This window comes from Cetorhinus maximus, chromosome 1, assembly GCF_964194155.1.
Source record: "Cetorhinus maximus chromosome 1, sCetMax3.hap1.1, whole genome shotgun sequence".
Taxonomy (NCBI): Eukaryota; Metazoa; Chordata; class Chondrichthyes; order Lamniformes; family Cetorhinidae; genus Cetorhinus; species Cetorhinus maximus.
In genome coordinates this window covers 71042928-71054814 of record NC_135879.1, presented here as the reverse complement: position 1 = coordinate 71054814, position 11887 = coordinate 71042928, and positions in this window count along the sequence as shown.

Genomic DNA, 11887 nt, shown 5'->3' with positions numbered 1-11887 from the left:
CTGCCCAAGCTGTAACAGTGTTGCATCTTCCTCATTGTACCTTGGCCTTTCTTCTGCTCCCCCTCTGGTACCTTTTTCATCATTCAACCATCTCATCTTGCTCCAGGCTCACTTCTTCTTTAAAAGTCTTAAATTTTGCTCTCTCCCAAACCTCACCCCACAATTTGCATTGGCATATCCTCATTCCTGTCCTCCCTCCGCCTCTGCACTCAGCGACTCTCCTGCCTGGTATTTTCACTCTCCATCTCAACTCATCTTGTTCTTTCTCCTCTGATTTCACTGCTCTTCTATCCTCCCTTAATCTTTTCCTCCGCGAGCTCCACTCCCTTTAGCACCCATACCATCAGCTGTCTAACATTAAGCTCTGGAAAACCCCTCTCTTAGTCTCTCCATCTGTCTACCTCTCCATCCTCCTTTAAGACCTCCTTAAAATCCACTTCTTTAACCAAAGCTAATATCTCCTTCAGCGGCACATTGCCAATTTTTAATTTATTACACTTCTGTGAAATACCTTGGAAATCTTTTTAACATTACAGGTGCTATATAAATGCAAGTTTTTATTGTTGGATGAGAGGGGGAGAATGAAATGGTCATCATATAGAATGTGAAAGAGCTGGCCACCCGAATTATACTTAAAAGGATCGTCGCCCGTTTAAAATCACTGGAGTGGTGTATCATTTTCCATTAATAAATATATATACAGGAAGAAGGGGCCTTGTGTTTGGAGTAAAGGAATCTGGTTTACACAGTTAGGTATAAAATAAAAGCAGGAATTCACTTAGCTCTGTAGTGAACTCATGAAAGGGCATTTCTTCATTCTGAATTGTCTCAGCTTTATTGCCTTTGATTCAAATCCAGTGGGTTTCCCAGGTGAACATAGTTTGTGACTGTGCACAATGATAGTTAAGAATCTAAAGCACAATTGTAGCAAATCTGAAGCACCACACCTGACATTTCAAACTAAGATAATGCTGAAATCCCCTTTCAACATTTTATTTCTATGTTTAAAATCATTGATCTATTGGGTGGTTCGGGAGCTTTGAAGTCAAATCTCTTGCTTAGTTCGCAAACCTTTTCACATCTGTTATCCTTTCTGGGGTAGAACAACCTCCAAATCATTGAATCCAGAATCTAGATCCAATCTCTGATTTTCTCTAAACTAAAATTTGTCTCCAGAATCCAAACCTTAAGCTGTCCTAGGTTTCTTTGAGTTGCTCAGCTGAATTTTGTTTTGGCCTTTAGTAGCAAATGGAAAGTAAGGACAACTTTCACTTTGCACGAAGATGAGAGATGCAATATTAATTTTCAGATTTGCCTTGGTTTTGAAGTGAGGCTACTTACTCATCCATATTAAACAACAGTAAGCATCCTTCAGTGTACATGTTCTGAATGTAAAACAGGTAGAGAGCAACTGGGGGAAAATATCTCACTGGCTTGGATTCAGTAAAGACAAACTCACAAGAAATTTCAAATACTGGGGAGGAAAAGCTATCAGCATTTTCAAGAACCAGCTGTCTAAAGTCAATATCAGAGAGGTTTAACTGACTCTGTTCATTCGAGAACATTGTTGGCTGTCAGTTTGTAGGATTGAGAAAAATATTTTCGCATTAGTGATCAGACGGAGCTGTCAAACCATTTCAGCAGAATGCAATGACTACTGCAGTGACTGACACAACAAGCAGAATTGTCTGGCCTGAATATGGGCCAGTCAAGTGATGCAAGTCTTCCACTCACCACATTAATCGAATGCTGATCCTGTTGGGTCAGCCTCATTAGAATTCTCCCATCAAGATATCTGTATCAACAACTTTTGCCATTGGAAGCGCACTGGCCTGAGACAGGAACTGCTACACAGCTACAAGATTTCAAGTCCTGCAACAGTGCCTTAAAGGAGCCATAGGCCAGAATTTCAGATCCCACAGGCGGGCGTGTGCCCGACCCGAATGGGCATAAAGTCATGCGAGATGACATTGGGCAGGCATCTTGACATCATCGCGTACTCGCGCGATATTTCACTTGGTGGGTGCACACAGAAGTCGGAAGTGCACCCACCGACAATTAAGAGGGCAATTAAGCTAATTAATGGCCCAATTGTATGAGATTTTCCGTGGCCTGTCCAACCTTATGTTTGGTGGATGGGCCAATTGGCCAGGCGGGCTTTACAATTTTTGATGAAACCTCATCCAAGGGCGGGATGAAATCTCTGTTAGGATTTAAAATGAAAAGAAATATCTAGGGATTGTTTTTTTTAATGAGGTCTGCTTTCAGGTGCTTGGTTGTGCTGCATGGACACTTTTTGCAGCATTTTTGTGCTTTCTTTTATTATTTGGAGGTCTACAGCTCCCAGGGGTATCTGTCTGCCTTCAGGGAGCTCAGTGGAAATGCTTACCAGCACCTGTGGTGACGTCGGCACCTGCCCTCTTCTCGCCCCCACTGGCAGTGCTGGGCCTTTCTCCGGGCATGCTTCATGCTGGCTGGCCGTCAATTGGCCAGCCACTGTAAGATCGTGGCCGGGGGCCGATTGCAGGCAGAAGCGCATTTCACATCCACATCCAGGCTCGCCGATCGGGCGTGCCTGATGAGCGTAAGATTCAGGCCATAGAGTCAAAGAAGGCCATTCAGCCCATCGAGTCTATGCCAGCACCATGTGCAGAAGTCCAGTCAGTCCCATTCCCCTGCTATATTCCCATAGCCCTGCAAGAGGAGTTGTATTTTATTTTGTGTTGCAAACACCAAAATTACTTCAGGGTTTTTTGTTCTAAATGGAGAGAGGCTTGATGCAGTACAACTTGCAGCAAGCAGGTTTACTTCTTTTGGAGACAGTAGATATCTGCCACCCCCTGATGCGACAGCCTGAGCCTTCTGAAGCACTGCTAACCTGACATGTAAAGCAAACTCAGCCTCTGCTTGTGCATCCTTTGTCAGGTAATGCCTCCTGTCAGCTGCACCCCTTTCCTGCTCCCCTCTCTGCTCCTCTCCCCTCTGCTGCCCCCTCTCTGCTGCCCTCTCTGCTTCCCCCCATTCTCTGCTGCTCCTACCCCCCTCTGTTGCCTCCTGTCTGCTCCCTCTCAGCTGCTCCTCTCTCTGCTGCTCCCTTTCTGCTGCTGCCCTCTCTGCTGCCCTCTCTCTGCTCCCTTTCTGCTGCTCCCTTCTCTGCTCCCTCTCTGCTGCCCTCTCTCTGCTGCTGTTCCTCCCTCTGCTGCTCCCCTCTCTGCTGCCCTCTCTCTGCTGATGCTCCCCTCTCTGTTGCTTCCCCATCTGCTTCTCCCCACTCTGCTGCTGCTGCCCCCTCTGCTGCTCCCCCTCTACTGCTGCTGCTCCCCTCTCTGCTGCCCTCTCTGCTGCTGCCCTCTCTACTGCTGCCCTCTCTGCAGCTCCTCACTGTTGCTCCCCTCTCTGTTGCTCCTCACTGCTGCTGCCCTCTCTGCTGCTCCTCTCTGCTGCTCCTCTCTGCTGCTCCTCTCTGCTGCTGCCCTCTACTGCTGCCCTCTCTGCAGCTCCTCACTGTTGCTCCCCTCTCTGTTGCTCCTCACTGCTGCTGCCCTCTCTGCTGCCCTCTCTGCTGCTCCTCTCTGCTGCTCCTCTCTGCTGCTGCCCTCTGCTGCTCCCCTCTCTGTTGCTCCTCACTGCTGCTGCCCTCTCTGCTGCTCCTCTCTGTTGCTCCCCTCTCTGTTGCTGCCCTCTCTACTGCTGCCCTCTCTGCAGCTCCTCTCTGTTGCTCCCCTCTCTGTTGCTCCCCTCTCTGCTGCTGCCCTCTCTGCTCCCCTCTCTGCTCCCCTCTCAGCTGCTCCTATCTGCTGCTCCCTTTCTGCTGCTGCCCTCTCTGCTGTCCCCTCTCTGCTGCTGCTCTCTCTGTTGCTCCCTTTCTGCTGCTGCCCTCTCTGCTGCCCCTTCTCCTCTCTGCTGCTGCCCTCTCTGCTGCTGCTCTCTCTGCTGCTCCCTCTCTGCTGCTGCTCTCTCTGCTGCTGCCCTCTCTGCTGCTGCTCTCTCTGCTGCTCCCTTTCTGCTGCTCCTCTCTGCTGCTGCCCTCTCTGCTGCCCCTTCTCCTCTCTGCTGCTGCCCTCTCTGCTGCCCCCTCTCTGCTGCTGCTTTCTCCTCTGCTCTCCTCTATGTTGTCAAACTGCTGGCAGTGCTGTCACAGTGGCACTAGTCATTATTGTGCCTCGTCTGAAGTCCAAACTAAGGTAGCCAAGGCCCCACCTAAGCTGATGTGCAAACCTCCAAAATATAGAAAATAAACTATCAGCAAAAGTACTGTGAATAAATCATTTCCCACAAGCATGTAAGAAAGCTGCTGTAAACACAGAATTTATTGCCGCATTTCCAAGCATTCTGATCTGCCCCTCAATTGCCGTTGTTTTCAAACCTTCCTTCCAATTGCGAGTTTTTGGAAGTTCGGGAAGCTCTTGAACCAGTCAAAGAACTTAGAAGTGTGTAGAAATATCACTCCAATTGAGTGATTACTATATCTTAAAAGCAGCCTGCCCCTCTCAAGGTGATTGCGCACAACCAGCCTAAAGAGCCCGAGTAAGTCAGCAGATTGGGCCCGGCTCTCAACAGCTTTATATTTTTTGGTGGATTTAAACATCCCTCTTCTCACCCCACCCACACCAAAACTTACACTCTCGACCAGGTTAAAACTCCTCTCATTATGACTGGGATTCTTCAGTTCCATTGTCAATGGAATTGATTGGAGAATATATGCATCCACTCCAACCATTTCCAACAGATTTGCATCTTAAAATGGGCCTATGACCTTCAGTAGGCAGGCACTTTTGTTGCCCAATGATAAGCCTCTTTCAAAATGGCCACAGCCACATCACTGGGGTTAATGGGCGGTAAAACCATTACCAAAACAAGTTAAAATCAAACCCCAGGACTCCGACAACACAGCAAAATGGCAATGCATATGAATATGAAAAGCAACTGGCTTCATCCATAATATGCACCTCTAATTCATCCTTCACGTACATCTTTAAAGAGGTCCACACTGCAAAATCTTGCCATCTCCATAGAATTGCATGAAGCACATACTGCATTTTGGAACTTGGCTATTATCCTTTTAATTGGGGGAGGGGGTGCTTGGGTCCTCCCCTTAGATCAAGTTACTATAAAAACAACAATATAGCAGGACAAGGGACTACTTGTATAAGACAAGTGCAAAAATTAAAGTCAAGCAGATTGGAAACTCAAATCCAGTTGAAGGAATTAAACATTTTCCTGAATTAAACTGAATCATCAGTATTTGAATAGCAAGTGTGATTCAACGCGTAGACAGTTTTGTTTATACAGTTACTGTCTTTGGCTCCATTATTTTCACAGTACAGGAAGAACTGATGTCGCATGACTGGACATTAAAGTTTGCCAATCTCTTCATCAACAAAGATACAGAAGTGCTAAAACATCCCCAAATGATTATATTGGTGATTTTTCCTGACATGGAAACGTAGGTCTGTTTACTTTCCTCTCAGTTTGACTGTTTCCTGTTCCTGATTCAAATTGGTGTGAATTTTAATTACTAGAAGTGCACTATAAAAATCTAGGGAAGCGATTTTCAAATAGGCAATACTCACGCACCAATGTTTACGTGTGTGTGCACGATCAATTAATATCATGTTCAAACAGGTTTGGGCCTAATTAGATCTGATGTAATATAATGATGCATTTAAAACAGGGTGAACTAGAAACCTTGATTTAAAAACTAACAGAATTTAAGATCAATTTGATCACTGGTTAGCAGCTGTAATAATTAAAAATAAGTTTTGTTGAAAATGAGTAAAAACAATCCAAAAGTAATATTTATATTCACAAAATCATATTACTATATTCCCAAATTATTGAATTATTTTGTCTTGTGATTTTTGCTCTTTTGTTTAAGTTCTGTATGACTGCAATGTGAGGAATATCTTGTGGTTGGAAATGGAAAATTTCTTAGTACCCTGTAGCACCATCACCCAAAGGATACAGGATGGGTTCTATGCAAGATAATGGCCTGGATCTTCCGGTCAGTGGTAATGCTGGGCACAACGTTTGCACCAACCCAACGATACTGCTCATATCTTCCAGGATCTTCTGATCCCGGCTGAAGAAGAAATGGCAGCTCAGCGTCTCATGGGTAGGTCCAGAGAGAGTAGTACTGTCAGGGGAATGAGAGGACATGCCCCCTTTTTGCAACAGTAGCTGTTGTATTCAAGTAGTTTTTTTAAGGCCCAAGTCTTTAAATGAATGAGCATTGATTAATGATTGGGTGAATGGATGAATGAGTGAATGGGTAGGTGGGCAAGGTGGGTGAAATGGGTAAGTGGTGGTTGGGAAGGTGGATGAATGGGTGAAGTGGTTGAGGTGGGTAGATGGGTCAGATGGGTAGGTGGGTGAGTGGGTAGATAGGTGAGTGGGTGAGTTGGGTAGGTGGGTGAGTGGGTAGGTGGGTGAGTGGAGTCAGGTCATGGAGTAGTCAGGTCAAGAGGTTAGTTGGGTCAGGCTGAGGGGGTAGTCGGGTTGGGTCAGGGGGTAGTTGGGTGGTCGGGAGATAGTCGGGTTGGTTCGGAGGTGTTAGTTGGGTGGTTGGGTGTCTGTCGGGATAGGTCAGGTCAGAGGGGTTAGTTGAGTGGTCGGGGTGTAGTCAAGGGAGATAGGTGGGTAGTCGAGTGGTCAGGGTGGAGTTTGGGGGGGCCGGGTTGTGCAATTACCCAGCTGTTAGACCAGGTATTGTAGTGTTGAACATTTCCAGGGTAAGTACACAGATAAGTCCTGTGGATCTGGCCCAAGTCTCTGACCTGAGCTCATGGTCAGGGAAATTCACAGAGGTCCCTGGGCAACAGAGAATCATCTGATCGGAAGTTTAAACTTCCCGGGAAATTCCCACCTATGTCTGTGCATCAGGACTTCCACAGGGTCCTGATGCCCATCGCCGACGTACACCCCATCTCTGACGATCCAGAGACAAGATGGCTTGGGCCATAGATTCCATAATTGTGTCTATTAACATGACTTAACTACAAGTTCAGAAGAATATTTTCTACTGCACTGACTGTCATCATGGTTTTCATTTTGAGTGAGATTGCCAACATGGCACCGATTGATACATATTCCTTTTCATCCTTCTTGACTTCTCTGCAGCCTTTGACACAGTTGACCACACCATTGTCTCCAACACTTCTCTTCCATCATCTAGCTGGTAGGACTGCCCTCGCTGGTTCCATTCTTATCTATCAGGTCAAGCCAGAGAATCAGGTGCAGCAGAACAGATTTGAGGGCTAGTATGGCCAGCATCTGCTCCCAGTTCTTATGCTCTTCCCACAGTTGCACAGATAGTCATGGAATTCCCCAAGGATCTTTTCTTCATGCCCTCCTATTTCCCATGTACGTGCTGCCCCTCAGTGATGTCAACTGAAACTACAACTTCAGTTTCCACACATCCTCTGACAACACTCAGCTCTGCCTTACCCTCACCTGTCTCTGCCTGTCCAACATCCAGTCCTGGGTAAGAAATTGGGAAGATCGAAAGCAAGGCTGGCCCACTGGCCTACATTGGCTCCTGACATGCAAAGCCTCAATTTTAGAATTTTCATTCTTGATTTTAATTTTCTCCCAAGTCTTGTCCCTCCTAATTTCTGTAACCTTCTAAAGTCATATTATAACTGTCCAAGATATCTGCACTCCCCCTATTCCAGCCTCTCTTACATGCCCAATTTGAATTGCTGCACCATTGGCAGCCATCAGCTGCCTGTGCCCTAAGTTCAGGAATTCCCCCCCTAAACCTCCCTGCCTCTCATTCCTCCTTTAAGACTCCTTAAAACCTACCTCTTTGAATAAGTTTTTGATTGCCTAGCCATAAATATCCTTCTGTGAATGCCGTCAAAATTTGTTTAATAATGTTCTTCTGAAGCGCCTTGGGGCATTTTACAACTTCAAAGGTGCTATATAATTTCAAGTTGTTGTTGCTGTGTTGTGAAACAGCACCTGCTGGAAACTGACTTGACACTCCCTAAATTCATTCCACAAAAGACACTTACAGTTATCAGAGAGGGGAGTCTCACCCTCCCCTCCCCCCTCTCCAGAACTCTACCACTATTGATCGGTGAGACACCTGGTAGATTAATTCATTGGCACTCTTTGGCCCCTCAATCATTTTCTTGAAATGTCCAATATTAGAAGAATTATCTTTCAAAAATAGGAGTGCTTTCATAGAATCTTACAGAACAAAAGGAGGCGATCCGGCCCATCATGCCTTTGAAAGAGTTATTGAAATAGCCCCTTTCTTTCCCCACAGCCCTACAATTTTTTTTTTCCTTATCAAGCCTATATCCAAGTATTTATCCCAACTACTGGCTTCCTCTTTTACTTGTCTCCATCAGAAGAGAATATCAAAGCTCGTATGTTTAAATAACTTTTTCTTTAGAAGTAAATACAATTATTCATAGGATTAATTTAGCAGCAGCAAGATTATGAGTGCACACTCTCTGTACATCAGGACAGTATATCAGGAGATTGCAGGCACATAGTGAATGAATAATTATGGGCCATGGACATGTGATTTCCTGATGCATGCTACCCATTGACCCTAGCTATAAGTGACAATTAATTGAATTGAATGGCTTTCCATTTCTTTACAGACCAGTAGTATTGATGTGCTAAGTAAAATTTACTCATGATCAATTACGCTATTTTTAAAATAGAAAATATATTCTTATGATTCAGCAACTGGCTGATAACTTGAGGCAAGGGATGCTGTTATAGGGTAAAACTCCACATAAGATTATTTCAAAAGGTTAAACATTTTTGGAGTTTTTAAAAGTCACATTTTAAATCTTGACTATAGATTAAAATGTGTGATTTCAACTCATACATCTGTTAAGCATCACTTCCAAATTACCTTTCTGTGCAATCTAAGGGCCTTCAAATTATGTGGCCATTGTTGACTGCCACAATATGAAGATATCCTGGATGCTAATTGGATAATTGGGTTTGTGCACGTTAATTGAATGGAGGCTTTTTCTGTAATGTAGACCAAGATGTTGTTAGGAGCAGCCCTGGACCTTGAATGGTTAAGAGACATATTAGAGCCCCGGGCTGTGAGTTGTCAGGAGCCTGAATGCTGAGATCCACATCAGTACCATCTACCATTATCCCACAGGATGTCTTTGATGTGCCCTATTTCAGCATCAAGCTTGCATAGTGAGCAAATGGATCGGTCTCTACTTACAAGGTTGCTGATAAGACCAACCCTATAGCATGTTGAACTGTAAGAATCCCAATGTGTATGTTGACCTGTCCTATATTCTTTGGGAGGAAGCTCTTTGGCCTATTTAGTTTATGAACTCCTATCTTAGCGAAAGTGACCAGTGCATCACCAGTGAAAAACAGAACACTTGCCATTGGAGGTGATACATCCACAAACATAGCATAAACGTAGCATAAAAACGTAATTCTTTGGTGACCTTCAATGCAGTGAAATGAGCAGTTCCTATTCAAGCCAGAATCAGACAGCGTAGCTCATTTAGTCTCACATAGGAAGCAGAGGGAGTGAAGAAAAATTCCTCTAATATGCCCATGCCCAGGTAAGTGTTTTGTGGGCTGTAAATGAGGATATTGGAGACAGAACCAATGTCCCAATATTTACTGTGCCCGCATGAATCTCACCTTCCACAACAAAACAATGGACTTCGATAGAAACTCCTCAAGGAATTCCCATTATCAGTAGCTTGTTAAAAGTTCTTATACAGCAGCAATCAGCAATGCTATCGACAAATGTGATAAGAAAGCAGTGTTTGGATGCTTAAATTATGTTCTCCACAACAAAAGGTATTAATTATCCAAGATCAGCTCAACTAAATATTAATACTCCTAAAGATATTCACCATGTTCTACTTAAGATAGGAACAGTAACATCACTTTAAGACCCCAGCATCAACAGGCCTGTCCTATATTAGTTCTGATACTATTTTGTATGGGTGAGATGAACTCTATGGTAGAACAGGGTGCAACATACATTTCATAATTCTTTCTTTCCAGGGATTAGCGTGACTCTAACCAACAGAGTAGCCTCCCTCTGGCCCCATTTTTATTTGCCTCCAGTGCACTCCCAAAATCCTGTCATGCACACACCCACAGCAAAGGCTTGCAGCCGGCAGTGTAGCCTCACAATATCAGGCCTTTTTTGTGTTTGTAATACAGGAGCAACTTGCATTTATCTAGTGCCTTTAACATAGTGAAACATCCCACCGCAGTTCACAGGAGCATTATCAGGCAAAACCTGACACCAAGCCACATATTAGGACAGGTCATCAAAACCTGGTCAAAGAGATAGGTTTTAAAGAGTGCCTCAAGGGAAAAGAGGGGGAAAGGAGGTTTAGGGAGGAAATTCCAGAGCTTACAGCCTAAGCAGCTGTAAGCATAGCTGCCAATGGTAGAGTGATGGAAATCAGGGTATTCGGCAAAGATAGTCAGCAAATGAAAGATAGTCATTTGCTGAAATGATGGTGAAATTTAAAGTGCAAAACTAAGTTTACTATGTTTTAAGGAAAGGTGAATGGTTTAAAAGAAAAATAAATAGAGACTTGAGTCATTGCAAAAAAATAAATAATCTGTGAAGTATGGGGAGCTGTGGGATGCTGCTTGTTGCTACGGGCTAGTCAGGAGAAAACATCCAGTGGGACTGCAGTTCTTGGCATCAATCTCTCTCATCGGCTGGTTTCATATTTAGTCACCCACTGAGGAGGGAGGCTGGAGACTCATTTACGAGTGTATTAAGCATGAAGAAAAACTGCATGTGCTTTCTTTCAGCTGTCTAAATTTGACATCCTGACTTTTTAAAAAGTTATTTTATGGAGTTCACACCAAATTGCTGAGTAGAAGAAATCCGCTTTATATTATGAAAAAAAAACCCTTGCAGTGCCCCTCAGCTGCATTTTCTGTAATATACAACCAGCATGGTTTATGATTAAATCACTGATTCCTCTTTTTCACCAACATTGGAACTTATTATTTTAAACGCTAATAAGAGAAAGATCTGTGAAAACTGAACAACTCCATTTGAAATTATTTGGAATGCTGTAATTATAGTTTAAAATAAGCTGTGCATTTTCTAAGACGTAGAGCAAATATTGCTGAAGTTTTGAAACTGTCTTCAACTTAATAATTTATAAACAAATGCTTACTCTCCCTCTATTTTCTGTAATGCTATAGTTTAGAAAACAGGATCAATGCAAAACAGCATTTTGGTTTCCATCCTCTTATTTCCTCAATAAATTTCCCTCCAAATATTTGTGGCTGACAATAAACAGTTTCCTGGCCTGAGTCTTCAGGCTGTCCTTGAATGTGCTCCAAAGCTACAGCCTCTGACTCCTGCCCAAGTCATTGTGCAGCCTTCAGCTCCCTGCCATGCCATGCCAAGGGCCTGCTGAAAAACTTTGAGCAATGAGGGAATTGTCAAGGTTTCTGTCTACAAGGCAATGAAAAACGGCAACTCCCATTAAAATCAACAACTTCCCCTTATGTGTGAAGTCTTTAACAGGAGCTCCTTGTAATACTGCTGACGTTAACAGAGGGGAAACACAGCAAATTGTAGCATGCTTTGGAGAAATATTTAACAGCAATTCAGTTTCCAACGAATTAGATCATCTAAGTACCATGTTTTATGATATCACGGGGCAAACTAGATGGAACAAAAACATCAGGGCAGGTTTTGCAGAGCTTTGCACAATTTACCCTATTGTTTTTGTTAGTTTAAGTGCAATACAGCTCTGTGCTTCGGGTCAGTACATGATTGTTAGCAAAGCTATAAACATTATGCAGGTGAAGTATATGGGGAGGGCTTGGCCCCACACTGCAACTTATAGCCCCCGCTGCCCCCATTTCCCCCCCCACCCCGCCCCCACCAATTGCC